Source organism: Oryzias melastigma, linkage group LG4 (genome assembly GCF_002922805.2).
Source record: "Oryzias melastigma strain HK-1 linkage group LG4, ASM292280v2, whole genome shotgun sequence".
Classification (NCBI taxonomy): domain Eukaryota; kingdom Metazoa; phylum Chordata; class Actinopteri; order Beloniformes; family Adrianichthyidae; genus Oryzias; species Oryzias melastigma.
In genome coordinates this window covers 21525457-21536212 of record NC_050515.1, presented here as the reverse complement: position 1 = coordinate 21536212, position 10756 = coordinate 21525457, and positions in this window count along the sequence as shown.

Genomic DNA, 10756 nt, shown 5'->3' with positions numbered 1-10756 from the left:
TGCCCGGAACACCTCTGCAGGGGGGTTTTCAGAAGGGATCTGGACCAGATACCCAAGCCACCTCAATTTTTCGTCTTTCTTCTTTAACAGGAATCTACAAAGCCTCTAAAGGGATATCTAAGAAAAAAGATACTGGTTTCTCAGGCACACCAGATACTATCACATAAGCACCAGTTAATATCTCGTGGGGAGCAGTTACTATCTGTTGTGCATGAGATAATATCTCGTGTGGATGGGATACTACAGTATATGGGGCACACCAGATACTATCTTGTGAGCACCAGATACTATCTAGTGCATCCCAGATAGTATCTTGCACAAACCAGATACTATCTCGTGAGCACCAAATACTATCTCATGAGCACCAGTTACTATCTCTTGTGCATGAGATAATATCTTGTGTGTACGGTATACTATACGGTGTGCACCAGATACTATCTCTTGAGCACCAGACACTATCTTGTGAGCACCAGTTACTATCTCGTGTACACAAAATACTATCTGGTGCGCACCAGATACTATCTTGTGAGCACCAGATACTATCTGGTGAGCACCAGATACTATCTTGTGAGCACCAGATACTATCTCATGAGCACCAGTTACTATGTCTTGTGCATGAGATAATATTTCGTGTGCACGGAATACTATATGGTGCGCACCAGATAGTATCTTGTGGACACCAGATACTATTTCATGCACACCAGAAACTATTATTTACCTTTTCTTTGATGTCCCCTTGGGAGCTCAGAAGGAATAATCACATTTAAAGAAAAAATAAAGTAACATTGACATATTGATTTAATTAACAGATAAACTGTGTTTTGAGTGTCCTCTATTGAGTATAGTCTCCCTTCACTAGACCTTATTTCAACTCAAAAACACCTGCAGTACCAAGACCCCCCACCCCACATCCTACCCGTCTCACAAACCTGAATGATAAATCTGATCAATTTGGAATAAAAGTGCTAACGTAAAAAATAAAATAAAGTAAAAATCAGATATAGGAAGTTGAACTTCAACAGGAAAGCCTTGCGCAGCTGCTGAGCTGAACTTCCAGTCCGGACTGGTCATGAAATACGTGCCCCCACTCTCCCTCCTTCCCCGCCTCAAATCTGCTGGCAAGGATGAAAAGAAGAGTGGAAGATGAAGGGACGGAAATAAGATATTTAAGGTGTCATTAGAAGAGAGTCAAATATGCAGGAGCTGGCCTTGAAACGGCCAGCTAAGCAGAGAGCTTTGAAACGGCACATTTAAGAAGATCTGCTGTGGTCCATTCATTGTCAGGAGAAGGGGAGTGTCTGTGGCCGAGGGCTCGAGACATCAATTTTTGAAGTCAGGCTTTTTATTGTGTCTTTGCATACTGGGACTTCGCTGTAAGCGCAGTTCTCCAGACTTAAGCATAAATGGACATCAGCAAGGTGGAGCTTTGAGGCGGGAGAGCCCGCATCCGGTCCATCCGGGAGGTGGCTCAGGGTTATCACCGCCGGTAAGTCACTAATGCCTCTGCGGAGGAATCAGCTTTAATTGTGAGCGGGTGACACACACACAAACACACACAGACAGACAGTGAAGTTATCGGGGAGGGCTTAACTTCAGAAATCAGGAGTATCTCTCAGTGATTAGAAAGGATTCTGGGCCTCAAAGAAGAAGAAAGTGTGACGAGTCGGCTTCATTCGTGGTTATGATGAGAGTGCCCAGATTCAGAGCAGAGGTCCAGAGACAACCCAGCAACAGCTACATTTTTAGTCACATTTCCGGTCACAAAGCACCACAAAAACTCTGAAATTCTCTGCTGCAGCACTCTGACATGAAATCTAAGCATCCATCCATCTTCAGAACCCATTGTTTCTCAGTCAACACAAGTTCAAGTGACCACTGTAAATGAAAAGTCTATGTAAAAACATGTAAATGTGTGTTTCAGGCTTCTGCATTCAAAACTCTTAGGTTCATGTTACACTATGCAAATTTCTACAAATTTTTTCACGCTATATGTGGACAACGTTTGTCAATTGAAATTTAAACTAGATTGAAATTTGACCAGTTAGGGACTCCGATTTAGTAGTGATGTATGGATGGTGTCTTTTCATTCACAGAAGTGCCAACTGTTTGAAAATTGATAACAGAAGAGAAATGAATAATTGTGGTTTGTGCCAGAATTATATGATACCAAGTCTTTTACAAAAGCTGTTAAAGAAAAAGCCTGGAGCAAGATTCTCGAGATTTGCACCACTTCAACATTTAGCATCAATCCTGTTCCAAGTGTAGGTGTCAGACATGCGTGAGTAAACAGTTGCAAAAGAAAAAGAAAGCCCTACCCTGCTTGTACAGTGTGAACTTCATGGGATAATCGTGCTTCCGAGAATTCTCTGTGAGCAGGTACCTGCATTTCATGGTGCGAACGTAGGATTAGGTATAGGTGGGTCACACCCTGAACAGGTCACCGGAATATTGTAGGGCTATGCAACCAACCACACAGATTCACAGCATGGAACAACTTAATGACCCCATCAACCTACGAAGCATGCTTTTGGACAGTGGAAGGAAACCCATTACCCGGAGAAAACCCACCCATGCACAAGGAGAACTTAAAAATTCCACCTGGGATTCAAACCGGGGACGTTTTGCTATGAGGCAAGAGCCCTAACCAGGACACCAACGTGCACTCCTTGAGTAAAACAAAACAACTGTCATCCTTCACCACCTCAGACTTTAAGGCACTATAAATACTGAGTACCAGCTCAGTGGTCTTAAAACACATTCTCACTCCCAACTCATCCTGTATGGATGTATGGTTCAGGCCCCCTCCGATTCACCTTTTGGGTGTCCCTAACTTGACGTTTTTTGAACTGCTGGCTGTTCCCATTAAATCGTGGGTCTCCAACCCTCAGGACAAGGTACCGGACGCGATAATGGATGTGGAACCAGTAGCGGGTAGGGTACCATTCCGGTCTGCATCTCGAGGGTTGGAGACCCCTAATCAGCGTCTGTGACCTGGTACCAAGCGGCCCTCGGACCAATACCATTTTCAGCCCACTGGGTGGGAATCCCTGATTTGACGGGAACAGGCATTACGTCAAAAAAGAGTTGGGGACACCCGCAACGACAAAAAGTGACGCAGAGGGGACCTGAACCTTACATCCTTGTATTACAAGTTGCAAGTGAGAATGCGCTGGGCCTTGTAGTAGAGTATACACCCTGAGACTGGAAGGTTGTGAGTTCAAATCCAGGGTAGAGTCCTAGCAAAGACTCTTACCTTCCTGCTTGACATTCACTATAAAGAGGTTGGATTTGGGGTTAAATTCACTAAATGGTGCTCAACTGTAGCTGTGTCTGCAGCTCAGGGGATAGCTCAAATGCGGAGAACAAACACCTACAGACTTTAACACTTCAACAAAACTCAAACTTTTACAAAAAATGTCCTAAACCTCCAAAATGGATTCAAACTTTCAAGTGTGGAGCAGCAAACATCCCAAATGATCATTGTGTTCTTGAAGGAACTCTTGTCTCATTGTTGTATGTTAACTCACTCTGTATTTTCTTCCATCCATCCATCATCCCACCCGTGTTCTGATAAAGCCGTTTTTACATGTGTTAACACATGTAAAACACCTTTACACACCCAGCCTCCTCAAACACACTCACACCCATTTTGAAGGATCTCAGTTGACCTTTTCTTTTCGTCTGCAAGTCTCTGTGGACAGATGATTTCTCTCCCTCGCGTCGTCTCTCCATCTCATGCGCTTTTACTAAAAATTGAAATATTGATCTTAATTAGAGTTTGCAGAGCTCAGCAGCTCGTGTTGAGGGCCTCAGACAAGAGGCAGCAGACATCTGTCTAAGGCACTTACATCTTCAGCGCAGGAGATGAGCGCTGCGGGTGGGGAGGGGAGGGAGAGAGAAACGTGCAATGAAAGAGGAAGAGTGATGGCTCCACGTCTCCTGCCTTTTCTCAGAAACATGTCGAGCTCTCCATCTCCGCTCGCCGCTGTCGATACGTTTGAGAGGGGAGTGAGAGGAGGAGTGACAGGCAGCAAACGCAGCTCCAGCCGTCCCGACAAAACGGTTTGGACACGACTAAACCGTGACTGTGTGACAATCCGTCCTAGAAGTGACGTTTTTTTCGTTGCTCTCTTGTCGTCTGGTTTGAAAACTCAGAACATCCAGGCGTGAGAAAGAAAAGAAGCCATCATGCGTTTGAGTGAAACTCTCCTCTTTCTGCTCTCAAACTGTCCAAAGATCTCGGTAAACATTTATGGATGCATCACTTCAAGTGTCTCCATGCATCTGTGTGTGAAGTCAAAACTGATTTCAGCACCATTCAGGGCTTAACCTTTTTAAGCTACGTTCACACCTCCCTCAGCAACGCACATTAAAGCCACCACTTCCAATGAAAAGTCGATGGAAACGTGTGTTACGGGTTTCCAAAACTCCTGCGTTCACGCATTACTATCACATTTTTTAAACAATCTACGTACAAAACATGTTTAAAGTTAAACCAGCTAGAATTCTAACCAACCACTGACTGGTATTTGGTAGGGGAGTGTACTGGCAAGTTTCTGGCGATACGATATGTATCACGATCATAGATCACCATACACATGATACGATACGAATCCCAAAATATCCCAAGACAGTAACAGACAATACTTCACTATTTTTTTTATTTATTTTGGCTTAAGAATTGTCTAAATATTATACATTTGCCCAAAAGTAAAATACATGATATTCAATGATCAGAACATTAAGACTACAACTGTATCTCATAAACAAGTTGCTTTTGCCTGCTGTAAAAGTACATTCATGGTGCTTTTCTTTGGGTAATTTAGGAAACATTTAAATGGAAAACAAAAGTAAAGCTGAATGTGTTTGCTTTAAAATAATTAATTAAATATCGCCTTTTCAGTATTTTGACTCGAACAAGTATTGCCAAATAAAGCATCATATTTCACTGAATCAATATTTTCTGACAACCCTAGTATTTGATAGTAAAGAAGGAACTACGATTCCTTTAATTCACGGAAGTGCCAACCGTTTTTAAATTGATCATGGAGGAAAAATTCATGATTTCAATTTGTGCCTGAACTGAATTACATGACACCAAGTCTTTTATATATCGGAATAGAGCTGTGAAAAAAAAGCCTGGAGCAAGATTTGCACCGATTTGACACTTTGCACCAAGCATCTTCCAACTGTAGGTGGCAGACATGGGCTGGTAACCACCAGAAAAAGAAAAAGAAGTCCCTCCCCACTTGTCTAGTGTGAACACCATGGGCTAAACGCATGTTCAAGAACACGCTTTTGACATGTTCTTAACAACGTGTCAAGTGGTTAGTCTGAACATAGAATAACATCCAAACATTTGCGTTTGTTTTAAGACCCTCTCCAACAAAAAATGTGTTTTTAACATGTTCTTGTAGTATTTTTTCATGGTGGAGGACATACTGTGGACATGCAGAAACATGAGAGGTCTTGCCAAAGGACCCAGACTATTTAAAGCTCATTGGTTCTCTAAATTTCACTTGAATTTTCACCACATTGTTTCTTTTTTAGGTTTTAAAACGGATTTCACTCTGTAGGAAACACATTTTTTTGCCTGTAAATCACACAATCTGGGTGAAATATGTCTCTTCTTTGTGGAAATGTATTTTCCATCATTTAATGCTTTTGTATTTGCAGGCTGTTTAGTTACTTTTTTGTCAGTGATGATTCACTTACACCTCTAGTGATTGAAAAAGCAGGTGCACTTTTTAGAAATTCCACAGATAAACACTGTGAAATTTGTCTGAATGATCAAAAAAAAAAAAATAAAGATAAGAAATAACAAGATTTTTTGATGAAGGTTACACCCCTGCTGGGGCATTTCCCACAAAAGGCTTGCCTGGAAAGTCCTTCTTTGGACCATGTGATCCTACCTACACTATGGTTCAGAGGACCTTCAACACAAACCAATCTGTCCAGAAGATCCTCAACTCTTTTCAGACATTTTTTTCTGTGGTTGATAGAACAGTATTGAAGTCCATCATTGTAAAAATGTCTCTTTTCTGTTTACAGCTATTTGATATGTTTAATTTAATGACACTGCCATTTGGCGTTCTATGAGGCGTCTCTGTCCTAAATCGAACACATTTAGATGTTTGTTCTCTTTTACAATTATAAACTGGAGCCTCCTGTTTCTTTTTTGTCATTTTAGAGCCAGTGTCTGCTGTTCTCTTAAGGAAAAAGTTAACGATTAAAATTGTTAAAAATCCTAATTTTTTTTTTTGTGGTTTTCCTGCAATGGGTCTCATCTAATGGACATTTTTTGTATTGTATTTTATGTGCTGAAAAGCACTCCGGATTATAAGGTCAATGAATGGTCTATGTTTGAAATTATGTCATAAATATGTAGCACCGAACTATATCAGGTAATAAGCAAAACAGAAGAGTCAAACATAAGTCTGTCATTCAGTCAGACTTTATTAACCGCATTCTCATTATTTCTAGAATTTGTTTGTAATACACTACACGTTAGCCATGTTAGCCTATTCGTACGAACACTCAACCAAACATTTAGACAGAGGCCACTTCCCCTATGGCTTCTCCCTACCCCTCCAATTGTAGGGTCATTTGGAAGGGTAGAGTTCTCCGAAATAGTTTTTTTAAGGGCTAACTCTTCAAGTGGAGGTAAGCAGAGCCCTCTGCCGTTAGGGTTAACCGTGTCATGCTGCACCGCGGAGGAGAAGCGCTTTTCTTCACTTGGCACAGAAGTAATGACTTTTTATTTTAACATAGCCTTTTTACAGTTATAACCAATGTTATTGTGTATTTCCGAGCGCTAGCAGCTCCGCGCTAACGTAGGTGACTGGCGATTATTGATGATGTCATCGAGTGGGAGTGTCGTCAAATACACTATTTTTCCCTAACCCTCCATTTGGAGGGCTAAATGTGGGGGTCGAAGTAGGGGAACAATTTAGATTTGGCTGTTGTGTACCTCTCAGAATCACTTTGACATCAGTCAACATAACAAGAGTTAGTCCATATATAAGTCACTCTGGATTATAAGGCACATTGTAGTTCTTTGACAAAAATGAAGGCCTTTTAGTTCAGAAAATATGCTATAACATCAATATAATAACAAATCTTTCGTAAAAGATTTTTTGTTCAGTCCATTGTGATATGGTTAACAACTTTTGGTTCTAAATCAACCTAAAAGCCATGTGTCTCGTTCTTTTGACCACTACTATGGCTTTTCACAATTGCCAAAAACTTTTCTGATGATCCATTAATTGATGATTCATCTCCATGCAAAACTTCAGATTATTCTTTCAAAAATGATTTAATTTGCTTTTTTAATTAGTAATGGGTCTGCACTTATCAAGTGAGTTTCTGCTTGCTGGTATTCAAAGAGCTTTTTGCACTGCTTCTAATCAACTATTTGGCTCACAAAGAAACACACATTCACACTCCAATAAGGTTGAAGCAAAGCCGCGTAACCCACCGGAAAGAACTGAGGTTTGGTGCTTTGCTCAAGGACACTTCAACATGTGGCAGCCAAGAAACCACCAACCCCCCTAGTTGGGAGACCAATGTGCTACTTTATTAGTAACACGCATGTCATTGGTGGACGGAGCTGGAATGGCATAAAAATTTGAATACCGGTAATTTAAAAAAAAATTACTATTTGTTCAAAAATATAAAAAATGAAAGCTTACAAGTTAGATTAATTTGAAAACCTCACATCAGCCTATAGAACAATTTCTTCCACCAACATAACTTTTGTATTTGTTTCTTTTGTGAAACATTAATAAACATCTTAATAAGTTTGATTTTTTATTTTTATTTTATTCTATAAAACAATATATTTAGATTCCTACTGTCCGGAACTTATTTAGAATTTTCCTTTAAATGATTAGAAATCTAAAATGTGTCCAGTCCTTTCTTTCCCTTTATCATGTCTAACAGGTCCAGGTTATAAAACAATATCAGTTTACACCAAGTTTGGAGCTCTGCAGCAAGTGACTGCAGAAAGTCTGCAACCTCTTTGCAGCATGCACTTCAACATCCACTGTTGCCTGTCAGTTTACATGGTCAACCACTTGGTGGCTGGGTTGCTGTTTATCCAAACTCTTCCATTTTGTTCTGATTGAGCTGAGACTGGAAAATTTAGGAAATGTCACAACTGGACTTGTTGCTCGTATGGCTTCCTATGACAGATCCGCGGTGGAATTCAAACTGCATGATCCCAATTAAAAGACCACTGGGAAAACGTTTCAAAATAGAAAAAAAGATAATGATGAATGGAACTTTACATTTTTTAGCTTTGCTTGGCATGACTCAGCTTCTTCTCACTCGTTTACATCAGAGTTTTCGAGCCAGTTCTGAATAGTTTTTTAAATCAGTGTTTAGCTTATTATGGTCTAACTTTTTGATGATTCTCAAGCAATAAGTTGAGCATTTATAATATTTTATTCATAATTTTTAGCTTTCCTTAATATGTAAAATTTTCTATTATTCCTCTGCTAAACTAGAATGAAGCAATGCTCAGCTTTCTTTAACTGACAAACTACAATTCTTTTTTTTCTATACAAGTTTCAGTATTTCATACACACATTATTTTGGCATTTTAAATCGTGTTTTATGATTGTTTATTTTTATTTTTTAAAATCTTCTCAGATGTCTAAAATTCACTGACCAAACTTTATTAATGATTTGTTAACTAGCTATAATAGATAATTATCAAAGTGTTACCAAATGTTTATATTCTGGCTTAATTTAGAGAATAAGAACCTATATAAATGTGAGAACCACACAGATAATAATTATGGAATAGACCGTGTGAGACCACTGGATGATTTTTATGGATTATTGCTGAAAAAGTTGTCATCTTTTTTTTGGCACAATTAAGACTTATTATTATAGTAGCTTTTGTCTTCCTTTTCCTTTATTACATTTATTTATAAAATATTCTTTCATTTTATGATATCTTAAAGCAGTCTAGGTGTAGGAATTTGAGCTGATCTGATGATCTAAGAAATAATGATGACACTATATTTTTTATTGGACTAAACCCATTCATTTAACTAATTTTTTTACAGAAATCTTTTTTTTTTAATTGCTTTTTGGCTTCTGGAAGCCACATTTCATATTAAAACTAGATCTTTTTTTTCCCAATTATTTATGCTTCTTTTGTAAAATGAGCACCTGGCAGAAAAGCTCACAATGCAGCTTAATGATCTTGCAGCTCAAAAATCCAAACAGCGAGTATAAAATCAATGATATTAAAGTGCATGCTCTCTTCAATATTCATCACAAAACAGTTTATCTCAGCCTTGATGCAGATGAAGCAGTTCTCGGTTTAGCTTATCAAGCAGGATAATTGTGTTCCCCGTTCATCTGCACCTCTTTAAATACACACCGACGAGTCACACTCCAGTCACACGTGCATTCAGCGTTGCAGAGTCTCTTGGTCCTAATCCAGAATATATCTTCCAATTAGCAAAGTGAGCATGTCATTGTTTTTACTCCACATTCAACTCTGGTCTTGTAGGAGTCTGTGGATGAAAATAAAGTATGTCGAGATTTTTTAGAGGATAATGCCAAAATCACCAGAGCTGGTTGAAGAGGGTTTGGTTTTGGTCACATACACCCACACAGGAGAGTTTCGGGTTCTCTGGGTCCATGGAGGGTTGTAGACAGGAGCGGCTGATTCTTAAAAGGAGTGCAGATGTACCTTGCAGTTCTCGAGGCTTGTGTGGAAAATGGAACGGACCATCGTTGTGCCTGGCTCACTGAGTGGTCTACGATGAGTTCCTGGTACAGCCCGTATCCATCCGTACGGGCAGTTGTGACTAAGGTTTGTAAAACATTCTACTGGGTCCTTTTCTGTGTGGAGTTTGGATGTTCTCCTCGTCCATGTGTGGGTTTTCCTCAGGCAGCCGAGCTTTCTCCCAGACTTAACAAATTGTCCCATGACAGTAAATGTGATGGTGGTGTTTTGACGGATTGAGAATGTTGTCATTTTAAGTTTTCATGCAGTTACTAACATGTCTCTTATGAGTCCCTAAAGGATCATTTAAGTATATATATTGAGGATTTTCTTTTCTGGTCACTAATTGAAGCGAGTAATGAGTAGTGAAGGAATTCGGACACAATCAAAATAGCGACTCCTGTTGAACTATTTTAGTTGAAGCAGCTGCTACCCGTCTCACCTCGAGTCTTTTCATGCAGAGAAGTGAAGGAATTTGGTCTGGATACATTTTTAAGCTCATTTTGTGGCACATTGAGACAATCTGGAAATTCTTTGAATATATTATACTAAAACTATATTGAATTGGAACTTACTTCAAACACATGTTGTTATATTCTGTCCTTTCAGAATGATGATTAATTAAAGTAAAAGTCAAAATGTGTATAAAATCAGATGGTGACGTAACTATTTTTCACTACTACACTGTAGGTGCATCATACCGAGTCTGGCTGTGTTACCTTTGGCTTTAGCTCAGCGGTATGACAAACACTCACACACACACTGCTGCCACACATGTTGCCGTTTAGCACGCCTCTTTCCCTGCCGAGTCTCTGCGCGAGTGAGCCTGGCTTGTTTGTTGCCATCACGGCACCTCGGTTAAATAGCTTGTTAATGATGTAAATGCGACACTTTGCGCTCAAAGATGCTGTCACTTCCACACTCGGTGTATATTTATAGTTTTACGAGAGGAGGCCGCCGCTCCCAGCATCCTCTCTGAGTGCTGTGGAAGTGACAACAACAGTTTCATTA